Raw genomic sequence first — 14,560 nt, 5'->3', positions numbered from 1 at the left:
CCACCGAACTGTGACTCAGTCTGACCGATTTCACTAGTTTAGGTTCTAAAAGTTGCTTCGGTATCACTGAGTTTAACAAATCGGTAGCTCCGAAATGCTTTCTGTGGAGAACTAAAACTAAGTTTTTGAGTCATCTGTTTTGCAAAAACGCTACACTTTGTGATGCTCATCTACTCTACCTCATCTACATCTACTCACAGGGCTTGCTATCAGTGTGTTTGCCAAGATGTCTGACCAAAGTGATAGCCAGAATAGATCTAAAGAGCAAGTGCAATTGAGTGAGGGCACTAGTCCCTCAAGCAGCTATGATGAGGGCAGCAGGAGCACACCAAGTAACTTGCCAAGGCAGCCACTAGAACAAGGAAGAAGAGAACCTCGGACTCTGAGGCTGAGGACTATGTGGCTGTTGAGGATGAGGCCACCTCAAGGAAGAAAGTGCTGAAGAAATAGTATGGCACAACTGCTGCAACTAAGCCAGGGTTGCATAAGAAGGCACCAGCAAAGAGAGTCCCAATGTCAAAGCCAAGAAAGGTTCCAACAGGAGAAACCATGAAGTTCACAATAGAATCAGATGATGGTGAGGCAGTTGGAGATGGCAAGCAGAAGAAGAGGGCAAGAACCACATCTACAAAAGTTCTTGGAAAATCAACTATGGTAAGAGATTCAGAGGAAGAGGAAGAGGATGCTGCTCCAGAACCCAAATCTCAGAAGCTTATGGGAGATGTTATCAAGTCAGGGGCTGCTCCCTCAAAGCCCAAGACTGCTCCCAAAGCAACAACTCAAGCTCAGAAGCCCACTAAGCCCAAGAGAAGCACCAGAAACATTCCTGTTGAAGAGAAGAACAAGGCCCCAGTGCCTGAGGTTGATGAAGAGGATGAAGAAGCCCTAGTGCTAAGAAAACTGAAGCAAAAGATTCCAGACCACAATGACACTCATCTAGTGGCTGAGGACATGCACATCAGGAAAGATGCAGGACTGAGATTGTGGAGACAGTCTGATCCTTAGCTGTGAGGAGGAGGACTGCTGTGGACTACAGGTTTCACACCAAAGAACAACAAGATTTCTATGAGACTATTCTGCTTGACAAGAAGCCAATTGTCTATGACATGAGATGGGTTGATTGGGAATATATCAAAGAGAATGAAGATCACTTCCCAGGTGTACAAGACAGCTTCAAAGCTTGTGGAGTTGACAAGTTCATTGGACAGAAGCTCACCAAATGGAATGATGAGCTGATCATGCAATTTTACCCCACTGCTCATTTCTATCCAGATGGAAGGATAGTATGGATGTCTGAAGGTACAAGGTACCAATCAACTGTTGAAGAATGGGCCAAGCTGATCAATGCCCCAGAAGAGCATGAGGATGATTTGGATGTGTATGCCGAGAAGAACAAAGACCACAACTCTATGGCAAATATGTACAAAGAGATTCCTGATAAAGCTTTGGAGACACACAAGCTTGGATCTGCGCATTATTTGTTGTCTGGTCTGCCTACTATCAACAACATCCTGAGGCATACATTGTTACCCAAGTCTGGAGATCACAAGATGATAAGAGGACATTCCATCAACTTGCTGCAAATCTTTGATGTCCCTCAAAAATACAAGGTCATGAGTCTGATTGTAGAGACAATCAAGAGGACAGCTGCTGACCAGAAGAGATCTTGTGGGTATGCTCCACACATTCAGGTGCTCATCAACTCCAAGATGGGCACATGCACTTACTTGTTGGACAAAGAGCATTTACCCTTGCTCCCAGAATTTGAAGATAATGAAGTTGTCATGAATGAGAATGAACCTTCATCAACACAAGCACAAGAGAAGAGAGCTAAAGCAAAGGCAGAAAAGGCTGCAAAGATGCCAAGTGTTGAAGAGGCATCTCAAGTGTTCTTGAAGAGCAAGCAAGATCAGCTAGCATATCTGATCCAATCTACTTTGAGGATTGAGAAGGGCTTGGCCACCCTGACTCAGAATCAGGAGAGCTTGGAGAGGATCATAGAGACCAAGTTCTATGAACTTGATTTAAAAGTCACTGAGATTTAGACTGCAGTTGAGCAGCTCCAGGAGGATGCAGAAGAGAAGAAGGGGAAGGCTACTACAGATGCTTTTCGCAGAGTGCCTAGAGGTCAGAGGTCTGCTGTAGTGCCAGTACTAGATACTAGAGCTACACCGTCAGCACCAGCAGCAACAGCTTCAGTGCCACCTCCATCAGCCACTCCACCAGCTCCAACTACATCAACTGATTCCTTCGTCCTTGGAGTTCTCTCTACACCACCTCCCAAAGACCAAGCCTAAGAGACGCATAGCACTATGCATTTTCGAACTTTTTGGTAAATTGTTGCCAAAGGGGGAGAAATGTATAGATCATAGGCTTCGAGAGAGTGTTTTGCTTCTTTGCCTCTCTTGCTTTTGGTTGAACTTTATTGTGTGCTTGGTTGATACTTTATGTTTGTGTGTGAGATACTTGTTTGATCATGTGTTTGATCATATGCTACTTTAATGCTTGCTTGGATGATATTATCTCTTATATCCCATATATGATGATTCACTTTGCTTGGTGATGAGTGCATGCTTTTAATTTCCATCATTTTGAGAGCTCCACCAAGATGTATGTGCATGGAAGAGTAACCCATGATCCTAATCAATTGTGCATTTGCATTCAAAAGCAAATTTTAAATAATGCACAAATTTAGGGGGAGCTCTTGCTTATCACATACTTCTCAATGCGAGGATGTATTTCAATCTTATGATCATTTGTCAAAGCTTTGATTTATATGTGTCATCAATTACCAAAAAGGGGGGGACTGAAAGTGCAACTATCCCTGGGTGGTTTTGGTAATTCCTAAAACATATATCTCATTGAGCTAATGCTATTTCAAGATAAATATTTCAGGAAAGCTCAATGATTGGCATGGCATGGATTAGGAATGTGGACCCCTAAAAATGCTAAGGACAAAAGATTGGCTCAAGCTCTAAATCTCAAGACTCTACATTTTACTTTTAGTGATCCAAGATCACATTGAGTCCATAGGAAAAGCCAATACTATTAAAAGGGGATGAGGTGTAGCTTAATGGGTTGCTTGCTCAAAATGCTTAGTGATATGCTCCAAAAACCCTCAACCACTTTCTCATATCCACATATGTCTCAAACCAGAAGTCAAACTCGGCCCCACCGAAACATTCTATCCGGCGCCACCGAGTTCACTTGACATAGCCACTGCCACAAACCCTAGTCACTTCGGTCTCACCGATAGGGATCTTGATCTCACCGAGATGGGATTGCAAACTCTCTATTTCCCTTCCTAATGTTTCGGTCCAACCGAGATGAGCGATCGGTCCCACTGAGTTCACAATGCAAACTCTCTGTTTCCCCTTCGTAACATTTCGGTCTCACCGAGATGAGCGAATCGGTCCCACCGAGTTTGCCCGACCAACTCTCTGGTTAGCTTATTACGAAAATCGGTCCACCGAGTTTGTGTAATCGGTCCTACCGAGATTACGTTATGCCCTAACCCTAATGAAATCGGTCCCACCGAGTTGACATGTCGGTCCCACCAAAAATCCTAACATTCACATTTTGAACTAAATCGGTCTGACCGAGTTTCATTATTCGGTCCCACCGAGTTTGGCAATTTGTGTGTAATAGTTAGATTTTGTGTGGAGGCTATATATACCCCTCCACCCACTCTTCATTCGTGGAGAGAGCCATCAGAACAAGCCTACACTTCCAGCATACATTTTCTGAGAGAGAAGCACCTACTCATGTGTTGAGACCAAGATATTCCATTCCAACCATATGAATCTTGATCTCTAGCCTTCTCCAAGTTGCTTTCCACTCAAATCATCTTTCCACCAAATCCAAATCTATGAGAGAGAGTTGAATGTTGGGGAGACTATCATTTGAAGGACTTCATCATCAACACACCATCTATTACCTTTTGGAGAGTGGTGTCTCCTAGATTGGTTAGGTGTCACTTGGGAGCCTCCGTCAAGATTGTGGAGTTGAACCAAGGAGTTTGTACGGGCAAGGAGATCGCCTACTTCGTGAAGATCTATCCTAGTGAGGCAAGTCCTTCGTGGGCGATGGCCATGGTGGGATAGACAAGGTTGCTTCTTCGTGGACCCTTCGTGGGTGGAGCCCTCCGTGGACTCACGCAACCGTTACCCTTCGTGGGTTGAAGTCTCCCTCAACGTGGATGTACGATAGCCGCACCTATCGGAACCACGCCAAAAATCTCCGTGTCTACATTTCGTTTGCTCCCTCCAAACTTCTCCCTTTACCTTCATGTGCAATGTTTTACATTCCGCAGCTATACTCTTGGACTTGCATGTGTAGGTTGTTTGCTTGACTAGTGCAAAGTTGCTAAAATCTGCCAAGACTTAAAATGGGGAAAGGCTAGATTTTTATTTGGTCAAGTAGTCTAATCACACTCCCCCCCTCTAGACATACTTTCAATCCTACACATTGCCAGACTTCAAAGCAGGATCCTTCCTAGCAACACCAGCTGTACGGCCCACTATTCTAGCAAGGGGAGATACACCCTTGGCAGCAGCGCTCCTGGTGACTCTTCCCATGCCAGCGATCTTGTCAAACGCATCATCATCACTGTCTATCAATTGCACAATGGGATTCTTGGGTGTAGAGGGGCTCTCTGCACAAGCAGCCGTAGAACCTTTGAGAGCTCCCAATCGCCCCTTCATAACACCAAATCTTGTCTTTTCGGGAGAACGCCCCTGGCTCAAATCAACAGCTACACGCTCGAGCTCCGAGAACTGGGTGCCAAAGATCCTGTAGTCATGCTCACCAAGATCTAGCCACTCACATACAAATAAAAAAAAGAAGGAGCACAAAAAGGGTAAGCTCAAATACAGAATTCATGACAGTACTAGTAAACAAGTAGAAGCTGGAAACAAATACAAAAGGTCATGCATACGTACAGTGTTTGATGCCAAACAAACCCCGGAAGTCAACATCAAACACATCGCCACGCGCAGGTATACAGCAAAGTATTTCTAATGTCAAGAATGTCTTCGTGGCTGTAATCCAACATTTCAATCACACCATCCTCCCGGCAATGATACGTCTTGCAGTTTTGTAGCATAAAGAAGCCACAATCATGCATGTTAACAAAAAAGGGTACATTACAAATTCGAAATACAGGAATACAACCAGAAAATTGGAAAACCACGCATTCCAGCAACAAAAGCAACTAATAAAATCATTAAAAATAGATACTCACATGTTTTGCTGCTGCGGCACACGCACAAAATCGCAAGAGAAACCATCAACATGCGCTGGCGAGAACGGTTTGGCCCTGTCTATGCTGGACTCCCTCCAAAGCTTCTTTATATTATCTGTCATAGTCCTTGAGAATCTAACTACATCACTCCAGGTTTCATCACGGAGTGAATCGAGACACACGAAATGACGAAACCTCGAATTCAGAACAACCAAGCACCAATGCCCAGATTCATCAGTAGGCTTCATGGCAGCCGCAAATGACGGCGGATCAAAAGTAGGGAAAAGAAGCTGACAAAAAATCACAGAGGAAAAATGAATTTAAGAACCATAATTATAGTGAAACAATAAATAAAAGTGACAAAATTGAAATTGAGAAGTCCAAACAGATCAGATAATCATAAGTTCTAATTGAGTAAACAACTCAGTACAAAAAAAGGGGGCACTGAAGTTTATATCCACTGTCCAAACTTTCAAGAAACACACCAGTTCGACTTTCTTGCTACAAAAAGTTTAGCTTAAAATAAGAGCACACATCATTCCTAAGTGCAGGGAAAATGTAACACCCAAAAATTTAACCATGATTTATTGATTAAAGTTTTGCCAGGAGATTTTTTTATTTTTCTGGATTTATCTTTGATTTCAGAACCTTTCTTTTCTGTGATATTGTGGAGTTTTTGCCCCAAGTAAAAAAAACTTTTCAAAGATATTATTTGGACTTGTATACCCTCTCTTGAACATCTCTTTTATCAGTGAAATTTTCTATATGATTATTTTCCTTGAGCTCTATATCTTTAAAAATGATTTTTCTTAAGCTTTAGAGCCTCTTTTGCACTACAACCCTTTGATAGATTTATTTAAAAATCCCACCAAAATTTGGGGATGACATGTGATGTTCCTAGATCACTTTTGTGCAAAAATAGCCTTTAGTCATTTGGAGATTTTGAGCTTTTCCCCAAGTTTTCAAATCTGGTCCAGTTTGCACTTTTGCACTACAGCCTATTTAAATATTTCTTTAAAACTTACACCAAAATTTGGGGATGTTAGTAGGAGTATATTATTCAACTTTATGCACAAACCCAGTGGTGTTCTATGGAAAATTTGAGCAAAACATCCTCTTTTGCTCTCTGGACCAGATTGGCCTTTTCTACTGCAACTCCAATTTTTATTGCTCTGTTGCCCATGATTCTTATTCTTGCATATAGTCCACCCTACAAAACCCTTAAGTTCAGGAGAATGCACCCATGAGAGTATTTTTGGTCCATGAAACTATGCCTTTTCTTTCTGTCCAAAAATGGTTCTCTCAAAAACTTCCACTAGCAAGTTTCTGTTTTTGCCAAACTAACCTTGCCATCCTCCTTTTCATCTAAAGAGACTAGGATCTGGAGATTTTGGCCACCCCAAGAGTTGCCTAGAAGCCCTTAGCATTCTGTCAAGCACCTTGTGTGCATGGTCAGATTTGACATAATTTTTAGTTTGCACACTGGACCTGCTTACTTTGCCTAACCACCATGTCCACTAACCTCCATGCAAACAATAACCTAGACCTGCCAAACCTCACATGATGTGGAGCCCTCTGGCATGCCATGGCATTTTGCCGAACAGCTAGCTCGCGTGCGCTGGGCGCGCCTAGAGCGCACGTTTTGCACGCGCGCGCACCGAGTCACCGCGTCCCACTGCCGTCGCCCCGCGCTCGTTCTGGCCGTTCCCCACTCGCAGCCGACACGCCCCGACTCCTACCTCGCCGCAGAGCCGCTCATGGAGCTCCACAGCGCCGCCGTCAGGTCGGCCGTGGCCGCTAGCGGCCGGCCACAGCAGGCCCCTGCCCTGGACGGCGCCGCCCGAGCCACAGCCGCGCGCCAGCTCGCCTTGAACAGCTCGAGCTCATCCCCTCACCCTGCCAGACCCCGCTAGCCATCACCACGCGCCCCCTGGCTACAGAACGGCGGTTCGCCATCGAGCTTATCCCCGGCCGCCGCGGAACCGACCTACTCGCGCTATAAATAGGACCCCCGAGCTCGCCTAGGCCCTCAGGCAACCTCAAGCCAACCCTCTGGAGCTCCCCTAGCCCGCAATCGACGGAGGAAGGCCGTCTTCCCCATCTCCGGCAGGTTCGGCCGCCGCCACTCCCCGGCTCCGCTCGTCGCAACCAGAGCCTCCCCCGTCCAACCAGTGCCACCATCCCCTTCCCCTCGATCTCGCGGAGCCACCCAACACCTCAAATTCGCTCGGGAACCGTCGTAGCACGAACCCCCAAACTCACCCAAAGCTGCAGTCCGCCGCGGAGCTCGCCGCCGGCGACTCCCTCCATCCCCGCCACCTCCTCGACCACCGGGAGGACCGCCCTGGCCTGGCGGATCCATCCCAGCCCTCAGAACCCCGCGAGGAGCCGCCGTTCGCCGGCGTTGATCGCCGGAGTGAAGGAAATATGCCCTAGAGGCAATAATAAAGTTATTATTTATTTCCTTATATCATGATAAATGTTTATTATTCATGCTAGAATTGTATTAACTGGAAACTTGATACATGTGTGAATACATAGACAAACAGAATGTCACTAGTATGACTCTACTTGACTAGCTCATTGATCAAAGATGGTTATGTTTCCTAGCCATAGACATGAGTTGTCATTTGATTAACGGGATCACATCATTAGGAGAATGATGTGATTGACTTGACCCATTCCGTTAGCTTAGCACTCGATCATTTAGTATGTTGCTATTGCTTTCTTCATGACTTATACGTGTTCCTATGACTATGAGATTATGCAACTCCCGTTTACCGGAGGAACACTTTGTGTGCTACCAAACGTCACAATGTAACTGGGTGATTATAAAGGTGCTCTACAGGTGTCTCCAAAGGTACTTGTTGGGTTGGCGTATTTCGAGATTAGGATTTGTCACTCCGATTGTTGGAGAGGTATCTCTGGGCCCACTCGGTAATGCACATCACTATAAAGCCTTGCAAGCATTGTAACTAATGAGTTAGTTGCGGGATGATGTATTACGGAACGAGTAAAGAGACTTGCCGGTAACGAGATTGAACTAGGTATCGAGATACCGACGATCGAATCTCGGGCAAGTAACATACCGATGACAAAGGGGAAAAACGTATGTTGTTATGCGGTCTGACCGATAAAGATCTTCGTAGAATATGTGGGAGCCAATATGAGCATCCAGGTTCCGCTATTGGTTATTGACCGGAGAGGTGTCTCGGTCATGTCTACATAGTTCTCGAACCCGTAGGGTCCGCACGCTTAACGTTACGATGACGGTTATATTATGAGTTTATGTGTTTTGATGTACCGAAGGAGTTCGGAGTCCCGGATGAGATCCCGGACATGACGAGGAGTCTCGAAATGGCCGAGACGTAAAGATCGATATATTGGACGACTATATTCGGACTTCGGAAAGGTTCCGAGTGATTCGGGTATTTTTCAGAGTACCGAGAGTTACGAGAATTCGTATTGGGCCTTAATGGGCCATATGGGAAAGGAGAGAAAGGCCCCAAAGGGTTGCCGCACCCCTCCCCATGGACTAGTCCGAATTGGACTAGGGAGGGGGGGCGCCCCGTTCCTTCTTTCTCCTTCTCCCTTCCCTTTTCCTACTCCAACAAGGAAAGGAGGAGTCCTACTCCCGGTGGGAGTAGGACTCCCCCCTTGGCGCGCCCTCCTCCTTGGCCGGCGGCTTCCCCCTTGCTCCTTTATATACAGGGGCAGGGAGGCACCCCATAGACACAACAACAATTGATCATTGATCTCTTAGCCGTGTGCGGTGCCCCCCTCCACCATATTACACCTCGATAATATCGTAGCGGTGCTTAGGCGAAGCCCTGCGTCGGTAGAACATCATCATTGTCACCACGCCGTCGTGCTGATGAAACTCTCCCTCAACACTCGGCTGGATCGGAGTTCGAGGGACATCATCGAGCTGAACGTGTGCTGAACTTGGAGGTGCCGTGCGTTCGGTAATTGATCGGTCGGATCGTGAAGACGTACGACTACATCAACCGCGTTGTATTAACGCTTCCGCTATCGGTCTACGAGGGTACGTGGACAACACTCTCCCCTCTCGTTGCTATGCATCACCATGATCTTGCGCGTGCGTAGGAAATTTTTTGAAATTACTACGTTCCCCAACACGGAGCCCCGCCTCTGTTCGGCCAGAGGAGGAAGGAGGCGGGGGCGACCGGTCAAACCTGACCAGTGGGCCCCCTGGACCCACTGTCAGCGACCCCGAGCCGGTCCACACTGGCTAAGTGGACACGTAAAGCGCAGAGTACGTTTTCCCCTCGAACCGTTTTTCTTTTCTGTTTCTTTATTTATTTATTTTTACAGAAAGTTGACGAAAATTTGACTGGCTATAACTTTTTAAATAAAACTCCAAATGAGTTGATTCTTTTTCCTACCTCTCTCAAATTTCATCTAGTTTATTTTCATATTTATTTGAAAAAAAAATCAGACAACTTTTTGTACTGTTTTGAAACTATGTGTTAATTTGAATATTTTCAAAAATAGGATTTTCGGAGAGAGGAGAAAACTTTCAAAAGATTTGGAATGCACCCTGCCTCTCCACAACTTGAAGGCAGGCATTCTAAACCCTGGCATAATATTGTCGTGTGTTGTTTGATACGGTTACAACACCCCTCGTCTCGGAGTTTCCGTTATTTTATGCGATGATATGAACATACTCATAATTGCATAATGATGATTCCTTGCTATTGGAATTTGATACGTTGTGATAGTAATCACCATCGTATGCCTTTCATGCATACCGGAAGGAATCCGGGAAAGCCTCTGTCTTGGGTAGACATGGGCTTGGTTCTAGTCCTCCGTCGAGACGGTTGTGTCCGGTATGGCATGATGAGGTATGGTGAGTGGTGATTCTGTCCGTTGGTTGAAATATATCTGTTATGCTAATCATGCAGGGAATACTAAAACCTCCTGAGTCGACCATAGATCAAGTCTTGTTCCAGTAACCCCCATACTTGTTTCGTACTACCACTTGTCCCTGCCATAGATAGGGTACGACTCAGTAAGTTGTCAACCCCTTTCCTAGCACACACCGTACAGAGAGGCCATGGTGGAAGATACCGGCTGCATCCGGTAGGCATGCCACCTGGTCCGGGGGCATGGGTGTTTCCGGTTGGGACCGAGAGGGGGGCACCCCTTAGAGCGCGCGATATAAATTTGATCCCATGCTACGCGAGGTTGTAGCCTCCCCACTCAGAGTTTTGCTTAACAGGTGTCGTGGGTGATTCCAGACACCGGTAAGTTAGGCTGGTGTGTGCGGTCAGGTGTGTTTTCAATTGAAAGACCGTGGACGGAATTAGTCCCGATGGACTAAAGAATCCGTTACTCGTGGGTAAAGAGTACACCCTCTGGAGAGGTTAAATCTATTCGAATAGCCGTGTCCATGGGTAAGGACTACAGTCTGAGATGGGTCAAGTGTCGGTCTTGGTGTCGGTCTTCGGAGGAGAAACTACTAAACCGGAACATGGATCATGACTTGTGACTTATGATGATTATGATTATTATTATATTGGACTAACCCTTTTTATTACTTTAATTACTGAGTATCCCTGGGACGGTTCTACCTCCTGGATATTCATTGTGACTATTTTCTTATAAGCCCTTTATGTGGTGTCGCTCAGACGCCCGACTGTGGCATGCTTGTTATTTGTTTACTTTATAAGCCCTTTATGTGGTGTCGCTCAGACGCCCGACTGTGGCATGCTTGTTATTTGTTTACTTTATAAGCCCTTTATGTGGTGTCGCTCAGACGCCCGACTGTGGCATGCTTGTTATTTGTTTACCTTATAAGCCCTTTATGTGGTGTCGCACAGACGCCTGACTGTGGCATGCTTGTTACTTATTTTTATTTATAAGCCCTTTATGTGGTGTCGCTCAGACGCCCGACTGAGGCACGCTTTCTGTTGTTGTCCTTTCGAGGCGTCGCTTCAGACACCCGATCGGTGCATTTTTATTTCTATTCTCGGATTGCATATTCATGTTTTCTATGAACAACCTGCTTGCGTGCAACATGGGTTTTGATTTCATGACTGACGTGGTGATCATAGAATATTTCAGAGCATGATTATCGTTTGTTATATTATACCCGTGTTCATAATGTTTGCGAGTACATTCAAAGTACTCACTGGCTTGTCCCTGGCTATTGTCTTGGCCAGATTTCTTGCTTGGAGAGGAGCGTTGCGATGTCAGCCCCGGAACCCACGCAATGGTGACAACAGCCTCGCGAAGATAGGAGTTAACCTGGTCAGCTGTTCCTGTGGGAAATGGAGTCCCATGGCCACTGATGAACCACAAACCGCTTCCGCCATCAACCACTAGAAACCAGTTGTTGTACTCATAGGCCAGAATGGTCTTGTACTACATATTATGTATTTTGCTTGGAGTTTCTGTATCAAGTTGGTGCCTCATCAGCTAACAGTAATCCTGGTGCTGGTGCGCGCAAGGGCCATTTTCTGGGAAATTGATATCCCGAAAATCCGGTCCTGACAAACTTGGTATCAGAGTCAGGCTGACCATTGGCTAATCCTATCTTAGCCAGGTCAATAAACCTAGGTTAACCAGCCCACCAGACCATAACCTAGCCCCGGCCAAGCTTCTCGCGTAAGATAGCCCCACAGTGACCCGACACCTTTTGGCAGTCGGTGCCCAACCTATCAGCCTAGCCTGTCGATCACGCGCCAGTGACCGACGCCTAAATTGTCTCATTCGCAAGCGTGCGAAGGAAGACTCCATCCCCCTTTTTCTATAAAAAGGGCACGCTAACCTCAACACAGCACAGCACACCCTCTTTCCCAAACGGAGCTATAATGCCTGGCCCCGTCGTGCACAATGAAACCACGGCAAACAACCTTGGAGGTTTTGTGACCGTGCTAGCAAACCTCACCCACCGTGCCTTTGCATTGGAAGAGCCCCCGGAGTATGTTGTGTATCAAGGACCCATGAGCGGTGAAAGCCGTCAATTCTGGGCCACTGTGCACATCTATGGTAGGGGTCTATCTCCAGAACACCCCTACAGGTTCACCGGAAGGACAACTTCCTTTGAGCCACAAGCCATCCAACTAGCTGCCCGAGAGGCTATAGTTCAACTCCGGCACTTGTCGCCCAGAGTTAACTGTCGCTCGTTCTACTACTACCCCAGCCGTGACGGGTATGGTAGGCCACCCCAGGTTGCCAACGGAGATCACGAGACGGATCCTGCATTGTTGCATCTGGTGCGCTATGTGAGTGCACTAGAGGGACTGTTCGATCAAATTACCCTTGATCTGATCGTAGCTCGTGGAGAACTGATTCGCCGAGCCCCAGTGAGAAGAGAAGATGAGGCCGACGCCGACAACCCAGTCGTGTTGTTCGGACAACCGATCGAGTCCCTGAGGACAGCCCCAGCCATCGACCAAAATACTTTGATGTCCCCAAAAATGCTTCGTCGCCTTTTGGGAACACGCTCCAACGGGATTGTGGCCAACAACCCCCGCGAGGGTCATCATCGCTACCCCGACTCTGCAGCCCCTCAACCCCCTCCAGCTAATCCCGATGGTGAAACCCGTGGAGAAGCCTCGACGTCCACAAGGCATGCCCGCCTAGATATGAACGAAGTAGACTAAGTCGCTCGAGTAGTACCGAGTCTTAGTATGTCCACGCCCTGTAACTGTGTGATCCTGTAGCACCGTAATTTAATGCTATTTGCTTGTGCGCCCCTATTTTAAATAGTAGCCATGCATAAGTATGTTGGTGTATGATTGCATTTTTAATTCCGAGCGTAGCTACCAAAAACCAACCCCGGCGACACCCACAGTAATATTTTCAAACCGGCCCTTAGCAAATCTCGAGGACGAGATTTTTCTTAAGGGGGGTAGTGTTGTAACACCCCAAAAATTTAACCATGATTTATTGATTAAAGTTTTGCCAGGAGAATTTTTTTTTTCTGGATTTATCTTTGATTTCAGAACCTTTCTTTTCTTTGATATTGTGGAGTTTTTGCCCCAAGTAAAAAAAACTTTTCAAAGATATTATTTGGACTTGTATACCCTCTCTTGAACATTTCTTTTATCATTGAAATTTCCTATATGATTATTTTCCTTGAGCTCTATATCTTTAAAAATGATTTTTCTTAAGCTTTAGAGCCTCTTTTGCACTACAACCTTTTGATAGATTTATTTAAAAATCCCACCAAAATTTGGGGATGACATGTGATGTTCCTAGATCACTTTTGTGCAAAAATACCCTTTAGTCATTTGGAGATTTTGAGCTTTTCCCCAAGTTTTCAAATCTGGTCCAGTTTGCACTTTTGCACTACACCTATTTAAATATTTCTTTAAAACTTACACCAAAATTTGGGGATGTTAGTAGGAGTATATTATTCAACTTTATGCAAAAACCCACTGGTGTTCTATGGAAAATTTGAGCAAAAACATCCTCTTTTGCTCTCTGGACCAGATTGGCCTTTTCTACTGCAACTCCAATTTTTATTGCTCTGTTGCCCATGATTCTTCTTCTTGCATATAGTCCACCCTACAAAACCCTTAAGTTCAGGAGAATGCACCCATGAGAGTATTTTTGGTCCATGAAACTATGCCTTTTCTTTCTGTCCAGAAATGGTTCTCTCAAAAACTTCCACTAGCAAGTTTCTGTTTTTGCCAAACTAACCTTGCCATCCTCCTTTTCATCTAAAGAGCCTAGGATCTGGAGATTTTGGCCACCCCAAGAGTTGCCTAGAAGCCCTTAGCATTCTGTCAAGCACCTTGTGTGCATGGTCAGATTTGACATAATTTTTAGTTTGCACACTGGACCAGCTTACTTTGCCTAACCACCATATCCACTAACCTCCTTGCAAACAATAACCTAGACCTGCCAAACCTCACATGATGTGGAGCCCTCTGGCATGCCATGGCATTTTGCTGAACAGCTCGCGTGCGTGCGCTGGGGGCGCCCAGAGCGCACGTTTTGCACACGCGCGCACCGAGTCGCCGCGTCCCACTGCCGTCGCCCCGCGCTCGTTCTGGCCCTTCCCCACTCATAGCCGACACGCCCCGACTCCTCCCTCGCAGCAGAGCCGCTCCTGGAGCTCCACAGCGCCGCCGTCAGGTTGGCCGTGGCCGCTAGCGGCCGGCCACGGCAGGCCCCTGCCCTGGACAGCGCCGCCCGAGCCACAGCCGCGCGCCAGCTCGCCCTGAACAGCTCGAGCTCATCCCCTCACCCTGCCAGACCCCGCCAGCCATCGCCACGCGCCCCCTGGCTACAGAACGGCGGTTCGCCGTCGAGCTTATTCCCGGCCGCCGCGGAACCGACCTA

This window comes from Aegilops tauschii, chromosome 7 (genome assembly GCF_002575655.3).
Source record: "Aegilops tauschii subsp. strangulata cultivar AL8/78 chromosome 7, Aet v6.0, whole genome shotgun sequence".
NCBI classification, from domain to species: Eukaryota; Viridiplantae; Streptophyta; class Magnoliopsida; order Poales; family Poaceae; genus Aegilops; species Aegilops tauschii.
The sequence above is the reverse complement of the archived record's forward strand: the minus strand, read 5'-3'. Positions refer to the sequence as shown.